The sequence below is a fragment of the Mustela erminea genome, chromosome 13 (assembly GCF_009829155.1).
Source record: "Mustela erminea isolate mMusErm1 chromosome 13, mMusErm1.Pri, whole genome shotgun sequence".
Lineage (NCBI taxonomy): Eukaryota > Metazoa > Chordata > Mammalia > Carnivora > Mustelidae > Mustela > Mustela erminea.
Genome location: NC_045626.1, coordinates 83,869,030 through 83,884,210, shown reverse-complemented (window position 1 = coordinate 83,884,210; position 15,181 = coordinate 83,869,030). Strand labels below are relative to the sequence as shown.

At 54.5% G+C, this 15,181-nt stretch overlaps 1 protein-coding gene across 2 annotated transcripts in view; it reads left to right on the top strand.

Moving 5' to 3' along the window:
* The first annotated feature begins 6,568 nt into the window (after positions 1 to 6,568).
* The window catches only part of SH2B3 (SH2B adaptor protein 3), a 37,296-nt gene continuing 28,683 nt past the window's right edge, over positions 6,569 to 15,181 (top strand). Inside the window, exon 1 of one of the 2 annotated variants that reach the window (XM_032310339.1) lies at positions 6,569 to 6,978. The gene's annotated coding sequence lies outside the window, so the exon portion shown is untranslated. The remainder of the gene's footprint in view (positions 6,979 to 15,181) is intronic. The other variant, XM_032310340.1, reaches the window with a different exon arrangement.

Here is a 15,181-nt window from a genome sequence, read left to right as displayed (position 1 = left end):
AGCAAAAACATTGCCTCCTCCTCCAAGAGCTCAGAGTCTGGGAGGGTATGCAGACAGATGCATGAGTAATTGCACCATAAGAGACAAGCCCGCTCTCCCTCAGAAGCTTGTGGCAGAGGGAGCCAAAAGAGGCCAGAGGAGGCAATGTCCCTAGGGAACCAGAGTAGACTTTGAGCACAGATCATGTTTCAGGGGGTTTTGAAGGATGCATAAGAGTTTGCCAAGCAGAGGAAAGGAAAAGGGAATGTCAGGCAGTGAGAATAGTGTGGGCAAAGGTCTGGAAACGGGAAGCGGGGTCAGAAAGAAGTCTGGTGTGGCCAGAGCACAGGGTGTTTAGTGGATATGTGGCAAGAGGAGGTCGCTGAAGATGAGACTGTGAAGGGGCCTGGCCTGTCAGGGTGAGGCTTTTATTCAGAAGGTAATAAGAACCTTGGAGGGTTTAGAGAGGGGGAGAGAGGTCGCACATAACCAAATTTGTGCCTTGGAAATTAACCATAACATTTATTGAGCGCTTACCGCTTGTAGCAGGGACCTATACATGAATTAAGTTAATTTTCACTACAATCCTGCTCAGGACGCCGCTTCCCAGGCCGCCACCCCAAGGCTGCCACCAGAGGGCGCCAGAGCCGCGCGCAATTCGGCCGCGGTCGCTGACCCGCAGCCTGGGACGGCGGCAAAACTCGCGCCAGGGAAGCTCGTGCGCGGCGCGCGGATCCAGGGGCAGGGGTAGGACTGCGGCAGTGGCAGGTTGTACGTCCTGTGGGGAGCCATTAGGGCCTTTAATTACCGGGATTGAAAGTGAATAATTATCTACTGGGCCTTAGGCCACTGAGTCACTTCCCCTCCGAAACCAGATTCTCTGGGGGAAGAGGAGACAACTCGTAGCTCCCCAAGGACGGGCTGGGGGCCCTTGGGGTGGGCGCCGGGCACCGTGCTCCTGTGAATCGGCTGGGCATTGACTTGGTGGGGGCTCTCAACGTGGCCCTCTGCCTGGGTTGTGCATGTTGCAGCTCCTCTGAAATCTGGGTGGAGGCAGCCATACCCTCTCAGCTGTGCAGGGCCCAGCACGCTGGAGACCAGCTGGAGCCACAGCTGGGGCCGCCGATGATGGGGGTGGGGGTGGGGGAGCCCGGAACGGCGGCCCCTCCCTTGAAATCCTCGGGCCACCCAGGTCCTTGATGACCTCTGAAGGGCCTCTGGGGTCACTCTTCTAACATCTTGGACCTTCTGCCGCTCTCCTCTTTTTCTTCTGGGTCTCCAGCGGAATCACCCTTAAGGGTCTATTCGTGGCACCCTGAACTCTTCCAGCCTCTACCCACATCACCCAGTGCCAACGCTGCTTCTATATTTTTAGGTATTTGCTACAGCAGCTTCCACTTCTCAGTATGGACGTTCTATCTTAGGCCATTCAGAAACAACGGAAATGTATTCCTTACAATTCCGGAGTGGGAAGCCCTAGATCAAGGCCCTGGCAGATTCAGCGTCTTGTGAAAGCTCCCTTTCCAGCTCAGAGATTGTGGCTTCTGGCTGTAACGTCTCCTGGCAGAAACAGAGGGGGCTCTCTTTGGGGTCTCTTTTATAATCTTTTATATAGGTCATGAAGGCTCTGATCTCATGGCCCATTTGCCTCCCAAAGACCCCACCTCTTAGCACCATCCCCTAGGAGGTTGGGATTTCAACATGAGTCTTTGGAGGATCTAAACATTCAGTCCATAGGGGGCAGACCAAGCGCTCAGGCCTCATCCTGTGACCCAGACTTAGGTCTGCAGAAGCACATTTTATAGATGTGAACACCAAGATCTCTGCTCACTAGCTGGGTGACCTCAGGCAACAGTCTTTACTGTCAAACCTCAGTGTCCTCATCTGTAGAATGGGCGTGAGGCTCTCATGCCCACAAAGCTGATCTCTGTGGCCACCATTCCTCGCAACTATTCCCTGAGGGACCTATGACTCACATCCAATTACACATTATAATCAACACTGTCGGACACGTACTGTTCATACAGAAGCGCTATCCAAACTCCCAGCCATCACTGTTAAGTTTTCTCATCAAATTCTCCCACACAGCCCAACCAAGCCAGCCCTGTGATGGTCTCCGTTTTAAAGACAAAAAAAATTGAGGTCTAGGGAGTCCAAGTGATCACCCAGCTAAGAGGATGCCGAACACAGAATTCTAAACCTGTCGGGGTGACCCCAGAGCCTTCATTCTTAACTGGGGTCCCCTCAGACAATGCTGTTCTGTCTTTGAAGTGGGGAGATTCTGATCGGGCCTAATGACTTTACTTTTCAATGACTCAGTTTCCTCATAATAAAATGGGGATAACGAGGCGCCTGGGTGGCTCTGTGGGTTAAAGCCTCTGCCTTCGGCTCAGGTCATGATCCCAGGGTCCTGGGATCGAGCCCCACATCGGGCTCTCTGCTGAGTGGGGAGCCTGTTTCCCTCTCTCTCTACCTGCCTCTCTGCCTACTTGTGATCTCTGTCTAATAAATAAATAAAATCTTTAAAAAAATAAAATAAAATGGGGATAATAACAACAGTAAGAGTACCTAGCCCACGGCTGTCATGAGAACGAAATGAGTTAACTGATGGAAAATGTCCAGAGCCACGCTGTCGAGGACAGAGATCACTGACCACATGAGGCTATTTAAATTTTAATTCATTAACACTACAGAAAATTAAAATTTAGTTCCTCAGTGACCCTTGCCAGAGTTCAAATGCTCAATAGCCTCAGGTGGCTCGTGGTGACATTGTGGACAAGTGCAGACAGCTCCTCTCCATCATCACAGGAAGTTTCCTCTGCCAGCCCTGGCGTGGAGCAATGCCCGACCAGACGCACGCGAGCCTCCGCAACTGGTAATCCTATTGTTATTAATCCTAGATCGTTAGCTCTTATGATTACACTATTATTCTATTACTGTTAGTCCTCTTTCTAGCCTATTGTTACTTTATTATTTTTTTAAATGTTTTTATTAATTTGAGAGAGTGCAAGTGAGAGCACGAGAAGGAGGGAGGGGAAGACGGAGAGGGAGAAGCAGATCGTCCGCTGAACAGGGAGCCCCACACGGAGCTTGATATCAGGACCCCGGGGTCACGACCGGAGCCCAAGGCAGCCGCTTAACTGACTGAGCCACCCAGGTGCCCCTATTTATTATTTTAAATCCTGTAACTATTAAGGGCTATTATTAGTCCTGGGGCTGTTAACTATGATTATATTATTATTATATTACGTTTGTTATTATTATTATTATTATTTAAGTTTATTTTTTTAGTCATCCCTACACCCAGTGTGGGGTGGGGCTTGAATTCACGACCTCGGGGTCAGGAGTCACATGCTCTTTCCACTAAGCCAGCCAGACGCCCCATGTTACATTTATTATTAATCTTATTACTCTTCTACTTTAGTTTTTATTTATTATTATTAATCCCAGTACTGTTTGCTATTATGGTAACTATGAATCCTAGACCTGTTATTATATTTATTTTTGCTACTAATATCTTACTGTTATTTTATATTTACTATTAATTCTGTAATAACTAACAGTAACATTATTATTATTTTTTTAAAGATTTTATTTATTTATTTGACAGAGATCACAAGTAGGCAGAGAGGCAGGTAAAGAGAGAGGGGGAAGCAGGCTTCCTGCCGAGCAGAGAGCCCGATGCGGGGCTTGATCCCAGGACCCTGGGATCATGACCTGAGCTGAAGGCAGAGGCTTTAACCCATTGAACCACCCAGGTGCCCCAGTAACTTATTATTTTTAACAAGATCTATTAACAGTTGTTACGTTATTATTCTATTGTTATTGATTCTTTTATTAATTCCATACTGGTTAACTTTTGTGTTGTTATCAGTACCAGTTGTTAATATCATGTTAATGGTATTAATAAGCATTTACTAATGTTGTCATCGGCTGCTGTTTCATTACTGTTATTAATCCTGAGAGTCTGCAGCCCCTAGTTGGCAGGCAATAGGCGTTCTCCCCGTCGGTTTGAGAGCAAGGGCGGTGGCACCTGCTGGCTGAGGCTACCTCCCTTGCTTCAGGGCAATTCGGATAAACCTCCTTCTCACTCTGGGCCCCAGGGACCTATGAAGTGGGAGGAGCCACGGCGAGAAGAGGAAAATCGCAGTTCAGAGCGGGGGTGCTCTCAAATCTAGGGCAAGGCGACAGAAGAGGTGTTCGTTGTAAACCCGTTGCCTTTAGAAGGAAAAGCATGAACAGAGTGAGAAGTCTGTCGTGGAGAGAGCATTGAAACAACCAACTTGGACTCGAGGGGACGCCTGGCAAGAAGAAATTAGGCGAGAAGGGAAACCACTTTGGGCCTCAGAGAAATCTGGCACGAGAGAAGGCTTGCACTGTGATTAAAAAGGGGAAGAACCACAAGTCTCCATTTAAGTCAGCAAAACTGCTGTCTGGGCAGTGAGAGGGAAAGTGCTTGTGGCTGGCAGCTTTCAGCAACCATTTGACAACTGCTGTGTACCTGCTGCTCTGTTGGCACCACCTGGCAGCTGTGTGACTGCAGGCAGGTAACTGCTCTCTCTAGGCCTCAGTCTCCCCAGATGCCATATAGAGATAATAATATGGAGTGATCGGTTTAGGCTTCCCTAATACCTCACCCCCACCCCTTGTCCCACATCCTCAGATGCTGTGTGAATGTTACTGGCGCACCTTCTAATGGGTTGCCAACTCCAGACTTTGCAGCTCAAATCCAAACTCAACAGGTCCTTCAAAACTTCCCCGTGGCTCCCTATTGCTCTCAAGATAATTGCCAAACTTGACGCCAGGACCTTCAAGTTTCCATGTGACAGGCCTACCTTTCCAACTTCATCTCTTCCCATCTGTAAGCCTGGGTATCACACTGCCTTCTGGACTTTCCTCAAATGCACCAAGCTTATTCCCACCTCAGGACCTTTGCACTCACTGTTCCTTTGGCCAGGAATGCCCTTCCCTCAGACTTTATCATGCCCAGATGCTTCTTGCTACAGGATGGGGAAAGGGGTGGTCTCACCTCAAATGCTAGTTCCTCAGAGCGGTCCTCCCCAAGCCTCCAGTCTAAGACAGCCCCTTCCTACTGTCTGTCTTTAACTGTTTTATCTTCCTCTCAATCCATTATCACATTTATTCAAGTACTTATGCTGTGTGTCCCCTCGCCAGAATGTCAGCTCCACAAGGGCAGCCTATTTGTCTGTCTTGTTCACGTCTGTGTCTCCAGCACCGACAACAGTGCCTGGCGCATTGGAGGCATTTAACAAGTATTTGTGGGAAAGCACATGTTCATTGCTAGAGGTCCTTCAAGGTTATGTGATTTCAAGGATTCTACAGCAGACCAGCCCTGATCCCCGTCTGGGTGGAGTCTGGAAATCCCCATCTTCTGGGGAACCCCTTTCTGCATCTCCAGGGGCAGAACTCAAGCCTGATTAACAAACACGCAGGTAGTAGTGCTTTCCCTTGGGCAAAGCCCAACGCTAAGTGCTTTAATGCACTGACTCATTTAATCCCCACAGTAATCCAGTGGAGTGGGTACTCTTACTATTTCCATTTCACAGATGAGGAAATTGAGGTATGGAGAAGTCAAGTCATTTGCCCAAGGTTAGTAAGAGGAGGAGGCAGCAGACCGGACAGTGTGTTGTCTGGGAAGGGGTGATGAGGTTCCTGCAAGCTTGGGGCCTAATCGACTAGTTTCCTGTTGTGGGAGGGAGAGAAGAGTAGACATTGCTCTCTCACCTCGCTGCCCCGTGTTGGGGGAAGGGCCCGCTGACTGTATGCTCCACCTCAGACTAGGGGGCACCCCACTGTCAACCTCACCCCACGTAAGGCCTGCAGAGAAAATGAAAGCACGGGGGAGAGCAGAGAGGGAGCCCCAGAGGCATGGGTGTCGCGGTCCGGGAGGGCTTCCTGGAGAAAGATGTATTCCTGAGGTGTGGCCCCGATGGTAGTGGCCCAGGGGAGCTCGGCCTACCCAGGCACCAGCAACGGCAAGAGCAGAACCGAGGGTGAGGACAGAACCCGAATGGGGCGGGGCTACGGCCGTGGCGGGTCGGTTCAGCAGAGTCGCGGATAGTCGTGACCCGGCGGGGTTGGGATCCTTCCCCGGGGGGTGACGAAAGCTGTGGTCGCTATTGCACGGACCCGCCCGGAACGTGCAGATAAGGCCTTGCAGGAGGGAGTCGCAGGGGCGCGCCCCCTCGAGGCCAAGAGGCTCGACCCCGCCCCGCCCCAGGCCCCGCCTCTCCTCCATCTGGCCCCGCCCCCGCAGCGCTGAGGCACCTGGGGGTCTGCAGGGGCTAGGTGGGTGGGGCCAAGGTTGCCCCGCCCCTCGGTCGTTCATTCCCTTCTTTAGCCCTCGCGACGCGACCTCGGGTGGGCGAGGTGTGGGCGTGGCTTGGTAGGAGCCTCTCTCCGAGCTCTCCTCTGAGACCCCAGGACCCAGTCAGCCGTGGCGGATCCGGATTAATGGGCGGGACCAGGTCCGACCCCGCCCCTAGGAGCCGCCCCCCTCCGGCCGAGTCTGGCTCGGGGAAGGACCGGGGCGTGGTCTCTCCCGGTCCCGCCCCACCCTGGCCCCGCCTCTGCCGTGGCCGCCCTCCCCCGCTGGGCTCCGCTCGCACAGCCGGTTCCTCTTTACATAACGGCGCGAGGCGGCATGGGCTCGGGCCACCGCCTCCGCCCGGCCGCCCGCCCGGACTGTCGCGGCCCGTGGTGGCGACGGCGGCGGCAGCAGCAAAGTTTCCCCGGCGGCGGCCCGGGGGCGCATCCCCCCGCAACTGTCAAGCGCTGGCGGCGGAAATGATGAGGCGCTGGCCATTTTCCGAGCCCGGGTTTCCTGCCTGAGCCCCGCTCGAGCGAGCCGCGAGCCAGGAGCCGGCGCGCGGGAGAGAACGCGCCCGGGGCGGGGGCCCGCCCGCCCCCTCGGGATTTCGGGGGGCCGGGGGCGCGCGACGCCATGGGCCGGCCGGGCCCGGACCCCCTCTCTCTCAGGTAAGCCCGCCTTTCCCGGCGCTCCCTCCACCGGGTTGGGAGGGCTCTGATGGGGGAAGAGGAGGCCCCCTGTCCGGTTCTGCCCGGTGTCTGCGCACTCCCACAACAGCCTGAAATACTGTCCTGCCCCTGACCCGGATGGGGTGTTCAGGGGCGGCCCTTCTCCAGCTCCTGCGACATCCTCCCAGCCGACACCCCCACCCACACACGTGTTGGCGATGCAATAGGGGAGGCAGTGGGGAAGGCGCTGAGAGGGTATGGTTAATACCCCCAGTCTACCCCTTAAAGTAGCCCAGTCAGTCGAGGGCAGCAGTCCCCCTCAACTTGTGTGTGGTGAGGAGGGGTCCAGGGTCAAGCGCTTGGTACCTTGAAAGTGAAAGCAGTCAGACGGGGCTGTGAGGATGGAAGAGCCCTCTGGGAGTGGGGCCACCTGTCCCTCCCCATTCTCCCAGCCCAGACCATGTGGCTAGGAGGGTGTCTCTGGATTCTAGAAGCCCCTCTCCTCAGTCACCATACCTCAGAGGTGGGCCAGGCCAGGTGCCCCCAAGCCGCTGAATTTGGGGCTTCCCAAGGGTTCAAGAGTCCTGGAGCTCAGTTCTCTTTGAGTTGGTGCCCTCACACCCCAGACCTGGAGCTCAGGTGAATCCTCCTATCTAAGAAAAAAAAAAAAAGTGGGTGGGATGGGGGTGATTTGCCTTTTAGGTCAGCACGGCTGGGAGGGTCATTTCAGAGGCCTTTCATGCTTGGTGCAGAAATCCCCTCCGTTCCCTCCCTCTGCCCATGGGGGCTTTTGGGATGATGGGGATTGCATTTGAGGAACTGGGGAGGGGGGCCTTCCTGCCTGTCCTGGCTTTTTTAATTTTTTTTCTTTAATTTCCTCATTCTCCTGTTTCTCTTCCCCATTCCCGGCCACGATGATGTAGGTGAGGAGGTCACTGCCTGCAGCTGGAGGCCTCCAAGGAGGGGCATGGCCAGGCCTGACTGAGCGGGAGGAAGTGAAATTGGGCTGCGGTGGGGGCTTTGGAGCAGAGGGCCTGGCAAAGCAATGTCTGCAGGGCCAACGTCCAGCTTTGGGGGCAGGAGGGGCTGAGATCTGACCCCCATGCACCTCTCCTGGGAGAGGAGCATCCCCTGACTCCCACCAGCTGCCAGGCTCAGCTAGGGCAGCCAGCCCATCCTGCCTTCCCTTTTACAGTCCAGCTGCAAGGCCCCTGCCAGGCGATGGGCACATGGGTCTCCAGGGCTAGGGGCGCGAGTCATGTCTGGCTTTCTCATCACTGACCTGGCTGCCAGAGCGGAAACAGCTCTGAGGGCTCCCTGGGGCTGCGGGGGCTGGAGACCCAGCCCTAATGGGGGGAGAGCAGGCAGAGGCCTCCCGGGCAGGCTGGGGTCAGCCGATGAGAGGCCAGGGCCCGCTTGGGAAGTTGGAAGGGTTTTTAATACACTTTTTCTGAGCTTTTTCCCACAACCCTCCTCTGGGAGGGAAAATCCTTCTGAGCCAAAGGGTGAACATTCCTAGAACTTGTGCGAGTCCCTGTGGACCACAGAGGCAGCCAGCTGGGAAGGAGCTGGACTGAAGTACCAGCTGCTGGGGTCTGAGGACCTTCCGGGGTTTAGCAGTGGGAGAGGAGGGTCCTGGAGGCGGAGGTTCCATGCTCCCACTGCTTCTGTCCAGCTGAGGGCATGGCCAAGTGACACCTGTGAACCTCAGTCCCCCCCATGTGAAATGGGATAATAACAGGCTTATGGTAGGGATTTAATGAGTCATTGTGTGAGAAGCACCTGCTGCCTGGCAGAGAAAAGGTTCAATTACAGATGGTGGTGGTTATTTTATTATTATCATTACCATCATTATCTTGATTTTTCTGGCCGTGGAATGTTTGTCCATCAGCATCCCTCGAGCATTTCCAGCACGTGTGTGGTTCGGGGGGGGGGGGGGGTTCTGAGTTTTTAGGAGAAGAATTGGAAAGATGCAGGCAGGATGAGGGGATGGTGCTTCCTGGCTACAAAGCCTTGCTTTACTATCCCAGCCTCAGTTTCCTCGTCTGTCAAATGGGTGTGATCAGAGTACCTAATTCTTAGGGTCATTGGACCCATATGAGCGAATTTGCAAAGCGTTTAGAACATTTTGATCAGGAGTGATAATAGCAATAATGATGAGACTGTTACTGTTTGTTGTGGGTGTTAGCTCTGATTGTTTTCCTTCCCGATCCTCTGTTTTCTCTCCCCCCTCCCCTGCCGTTCCTGTAAACCCTGGACTTAATCCTTCCTGCTAGATAGAACTTTCTAGTACAAATCAGATTCTGTAGAACCACTCCAGATATGGGGGGAGCCTGGGCCCAGCAGACACTGAAGCAGGTCAGCCTTTGGGGGCCCTTGGATATCTTGGTCCAGCCATGTTACCCCAGGACATCCTCCACCTCCTGGATGGAACCTCTCCAAGGACAAAGGGGGCAGGGCTGGAGGCACTTGGAAGACCTCCCAGTCCCAGTGCAGCCCACTTTGGGGGTTGGGGGTATGGAGATGCACATGAAGCAGTCAGAGCTGAGCCTCCCCTGACAATAATAGGTAAGGATATTATTATTAGTATTATTAAATGAGTTGCCTCTCCTGTTAAATTCCCACTTCTCCTTGGTAGCAACATGGATTTTGGAGCCAAATCCAGGATCTGCCAGGTTCTAGCTGTGAGGCCTAGGGCAAATTATCGGACCTCTCTGGACCTCATCTGCCCAATGGGGACCAAGAGTCTTAGCCTTTCAGGGGTATATGAGCCTGTGCGTAAGGCAATACATGGAGTGTGTGAGCCCGGCGCAGTGTAGGGACTTGAAAGGCGTTGGCTGTAATTGCTATGGCTCTGTGGCCCTGGGCTTGTCCCTTAACCTCTCTGAGCTCTGCTGTCCTCCTCTATGATGTGGGAGTACTAATGCCTGGATTATATTGAAAAGCGGCATGCACAATGCCTGGCATGCAGTCGGTGCTCAATAAGTGTGAGCTGCTACTGTGAGTGCCCTAGAGGGGGCTAATACTTCATTGCTGGGTTTCCTGGGAAAATGGTCCCAAGGGCCACCCCCCACCCCTCCCACCCCCCGATGGGATTTGTGTTCAGCATCTTTGGCTGGGCGGGGCAGGAAGCTGCTTCCATCTGGCAGATGGGAGAAGCCTGCCTCAGAGTCCAGAGGTGTAATACAAGTTTCTTGTTCCCAGCCAGACCCTGCTCCCAGCTACCCGCCCTCCCTGAGGAAACTGAGGCGGGCAGTCTGCCCAGGGGAAGTGACTCAGCTGGGGTCACTCGCTGAGTCAGGCTTAATTGGACCCAGGAGCCCTGCACCCCAGCTCCCTGGCTTCCGGGGGCCTGTAGTCCCTTGGAAACTGGGCAGGTCCAAAGGCCACAGCTGGACACAGCTCACTTGGGTCCTGTCCCCTGGGGAACCACCATTCCTCAGCCGGAGCTCTGAGGTCCCATGGACCACCCCTAGGCTTCGCAACCTGGTATTCTTGTTCCCAGCAAGGGCAAGGGGCACTTCCCCAGGAGAGCAAGTCCTCCTGGTGTCCCCCGGCCCCGCCTCGACCGGAAGCCCAGCAGCTGAGCAGATGGCTGGAAGATTTGTCCTCCCACGCCACCCTGTCAGGGGTCGGGGAGGGGGGCCAGGCTGCAGGCTTCCTCGTGAGCCAGGCCCTGAGCCTCTGGGGGCCTGTCCGGATGTGGGCCCCCACCCCCGTTGGTGGGGGGGGCGGTGAGCGAGGGCAGGCTGCCACTGCCCCTTGTGTCCCCAGGGAGGCCTGGGAGGGAGGAAGTCTGCCCTGCTTACCGGGAGCTGACTCACAGGGTGCCTGATGGAGGTGCCAGCCTCGGGGAGCTGGAGGACTGGACATGTGACTGGGGGAGGCGGTCACAAAAGAGGGCCTTGGGCATGAATACGCCCTCTGAGAGCCGGCCTCTCACGGGACAGGCCAGAGAAGGTGAGGAGTGTGGGGAGAGGTTCACCTCTCCTGACACCATTGCAGGGTGCAGGACACCGCGGGGGTGTCCCCTGGGTAGAGTCTCAGCCTTCTCAACTCGGGGGCAGTGAGCAGAAGTCACATGCTGGTATGGAGGGGTGGTGCTGGGGCTGGGGAGTACTGCCCTTTCTTGGGGGGATAGTCCCTGGCTTTCTCCTGAAGTCCAGCTGGGTAGGTAGTTGGGGTGTCAGGCTGGGTGTGGGCACAGAGGACTTGAATGTCCCTGGGCACTAGGTGACCCCAGAGAGGGTGCCTCAGGACTCCACGGACTGCTCAGTGATATAGGGCAGAACCCACCTCTCAGCCTCCCCAGGACCTCAGAACCTTTATTCCCTACATCCCAGGGGCTTCTCCACAGTCTGGACAGCCTGAATGGTGTGAGAGGGCAGTGGCCTGACTCCCAGGCGTGTGTGTTGGAGTCCCCCTGCCCCAACTCTCTGGGCTTCCTTGGGCAGACGGTCTGGGCTGCTGGAGAAGTTGGTGCTATAGGTGGGAAAGGACAAAATGCATGCTGTGGCCTATAGTCAACCTGGAGGCCTCCCTGGAGGAGGTGTCTCCCTCCGAAAATATGGGACTTCCTGCCCAAACATCTGTGAGCTGGGGGCAGGGGAAGCTGTGGACCTGGGGGAGGATGGAAGCTCTGGACTGGCTCATTTTAACTTCATTTACCACAATTTAAACTATTCTCCCCAAGCCTTGGCAGGTGAAATTCCCACAGGTGGGTAACGATCTTGTCTGCACCTGGGCCTCATAATTAAGTGGGAAATGTTAGCTTCCCCAGATTACGTTGTTACCCAGGGTGATCAGATAGAAGAGGGGCTGAGGAGCCCCAGTCTCTGGGGTCACGGGCTAGAGCGGGCCCCACAGTTCAGATTCCCTGCCTAGAGCCAGGATTCCCAGCTGTTCAGTGCCTCATTTCTCTCCAACTTGGTAGGGGCTCGAGGGTTGCTTAGGCTGGATCTGCTTCAGCGGGGGACACCAAGCTCGGGCTAGGGCTTTAAGGCCCGCAGGCACTCTGGTGGACATAGTTGTCTTGAATATGGGGTCCTGAGAGGCAGATCCACCCCCAGCCCAGCCCAGGGCCCTAGGATGGGCAGGGGGACCGTGATTTTCATGTGTTTTCTGTGGGGACTTGGGGGGAAGAGGGTGCCAGGATCCGACCTTCCTGCTCCGCATAACATCCGTCTTGTCCCTCACCCCACCATGGGATTTGGGAAATGCCGGCGCCCCACCTCCACACACATAGCTGGGAACTCCCCGCCCCAGAAGCCCAAGTGCATCAGGTGGGAGGGACTCTGCAGATTTGCAGGCCCGTCTGTGTGAGTGCGTTCATCCCTTTGGCCACCCCGGCTTCCAGTGGTCTGGTAGGTGGGGGAAGGGGGGAGGAGGGGCCAGTGGAAGGGACCCAAACACCCTCCTACTTGTACCCCCCACCCTAAGCCTGGAGATTCCTGGGAATTTTTCAGGTGATTAATAAATGCTTTCTGCTAAGAGGTTTTCAGGCTTTAATCCTACAGCGGGTGTGATCTGATCAATTACTTAGCATATAGTAAGTGTTCAATAAATGGCTGCCACCAGGGCTTGGGCCCAAGGAGAAGACCATCTTCCTGCCGCCTGGCTGCCGGCCCAGCCAGGAAACCTCCGAGGCACGACCCCTCCCAGACGTGGGCCCTAGCTGAGCACTCAGTGCTCTGACTGGTGACTTCCTGCCCGAAGCTCCTGCCTGGAGCCACCTCTCCCCTGAGAAGGCCTTTTGTTCAGGCTCCCTTGATGCTCCCTGCTGGCCCAGCCCACAAGGCAGGCTCCCTCTCTGGCTTCTGTGATCAAAGGCCTGAAATTCTCTGGAGCTGGTGCTCTTCTCTGCTAGCAGTAAGAGTAATAAAATAGCAACAACCACTTTTTTGCTGAGCCCAGTGCCCAGCGCCTTGCAGACCTCCATTCTCAGAATGTTCCTAGCGACTGCCGAGAGCTGAACACTGGCCCATTTTACAGATGGGGCATGGGCTCAGAGAGACGAGCCCCCTTTTCTGTACCACACAGCGAAGAAGTGGCAGAGGCAGGAGGCGGGCCCAGGTTTGGCTGGTAGCCCCACAAGTGCTTGTCTGGGCTGGTTGGGGGGGGGGGGATCTCGGTGCGTTTCTCAGAGCCCTGCAGCCCTTCTGTTTGTCCCTGTGGGTCAGGAGTACGACTCCAAGAGCCAGACTACCAAACCGCAGCCCGCCCCAACCCCAGGAGCTCATTAACTCATACAGGTGCTATTTCGGGAGCATCTACTCTGACCTGGCCGTGGGGGTGACCCGAGCGAGATGGCCTCTGCACCTTCCAGGGGCAAACAGCCCTGGTTGAGCGCACAGGACAGAGAGCAGTTCTAATCCCAGCTCTACACCTCACTGGCCGTGGGGCTCTGGGCAAACTAATCTTCCCATGTCTTGGCTTTTTTATCTATAAACTGGACGTATTGATCGGTCTCCCCTCTACCCTCCAGTGTAGATGAAACTAGTGAGTATAAATGCAAAGTGTTTAGCACACGGCAGGGCATCTAAAAAGCCAGAAATAGTGTCATTTATTCTTATTTTTGTTTTTAAAATTGTATTTCTAAAATTGAGATACGATTGGGGTGCCTGGTGGCTCAGTCGGTTAAGTGTCTGCCTTCAGCTCAGGTCATGATCCCAGGGTCCTGGGATGGAGCCCCTGCTTCTCCCTCTTTCTCTGCCTGCCGCTTACCCTGCTTGTATTCTCTTTTTCCCTGTCAAATAAATAAAATCTTAAGAAATAAAATTGAGATATGATCAACAAACATTAGTTTCAAGGATACAACATAATAACTAGATTTCCTGTGATCATTTTACAATGTATACACATGTCAAATCATTGTTTTTAAACTTGTACCCTGTGGTTGCTTTCCTGACCTCCTGGTGGCTTTGGGACCTGGGCAGGGGAGCTGATGCCCCTGACTTCCGCAGGGGCTGAATGAGAAGTTTATGTCTCTCCCCTGGGTTTCCTTCGTTCAATATACATTCGCTGGGAAAGTGAGTCTTCCTAACGGTGTGCATTCTGGCCCTGACCAGGCATTTTGGGAGGGCTTCTGTGGGGGTTTCTATTGCCAGCAATGGGACCTCCCATGCTTCAGTTTCTCTGTCTGTAAAATGGGAGCCATTATAGGCCCAACTTCTTTGGGCTTTCATGAAGCCTAGGAGAGTTAATGCTTTGCAAAAGCAGAACCGAGGCCTGATGTCTAGCAAGTACTCCGTCCCCACTGCTCTTCTGTTGGGGGAACTATAGGAGGTGTGGTTAGGAGGGCTGCCAGCCGTCCCCCAGGCAGTGGGGAAGCCTGGAGCCGGCACACTGTTCCAGGAAGCCTCCGGCCGAGGTTGGGCCCTGCCCTTGGGCTTCGGGACTCGGGGGTGCCTGGGAGGTGGGTTGGCCCGGTGAGAGGTGGTTGTTGAGGGGGGACTGGCCCCAGTGCATCTCTTGCGGGACTATGGGTTGCAAATACAGCTGATCACTTGCATTCGTACATTCATTCATTCAGTGGGCATTTACTGAGCTCCCGCTGCATGCTAGGAACTGGGGCTGGAGCAGGGACCAGATTGGGAAGCTCATAGTCTGGTGCGGAAATAGCCACTAATTTAAAAAATAACAGGTATTTAAAAAAAAAAAAAAAGATTTAGGGATACCTGGGTGGCTCAGTGGGTTAAGCCTCTGCCTTCAGCCCAGGTCATGATCTCAGGGTCCTGGGATTGAGCCCTGCATCAGGCTCTCTGCTCAGCGGCTCTCTCTCTGCCTGCCTCTCTGCCTACTTGTGATCTCTCTCTCTCTGTGTCAAATAAATGAATAAAATCTTTTTTAAAAAAAAATTTATTTATTTTAGAGGAGGGAGTGAACGCACTTGGTGGGAGGCAGAGGGAGAGAATCTCAAGCAGACTCGATTGGGGGGGCTGGAGCTCACAACCCCGAGGTTATGACCTGAGCGAAAATCAAGAGTGGGACGCTTCACTGACTGAGCCGCGCCTGGCTGTTGAATGCTAACATGTGACGGGTGTGCTGAAGGTCAAGTTCAGGACTTGACTCTGTGGGCTCATAGAAGGTTCTCGCGTGTGAAGTTGGAAGCCGGCTGAGAGCAGGCAGGGCTGAGGGGACACTGAAGGCAAGGCCCAGAGGCTGTAGCCAGCACGTGATGCTGCAGATCACACAGGGTCTCCTA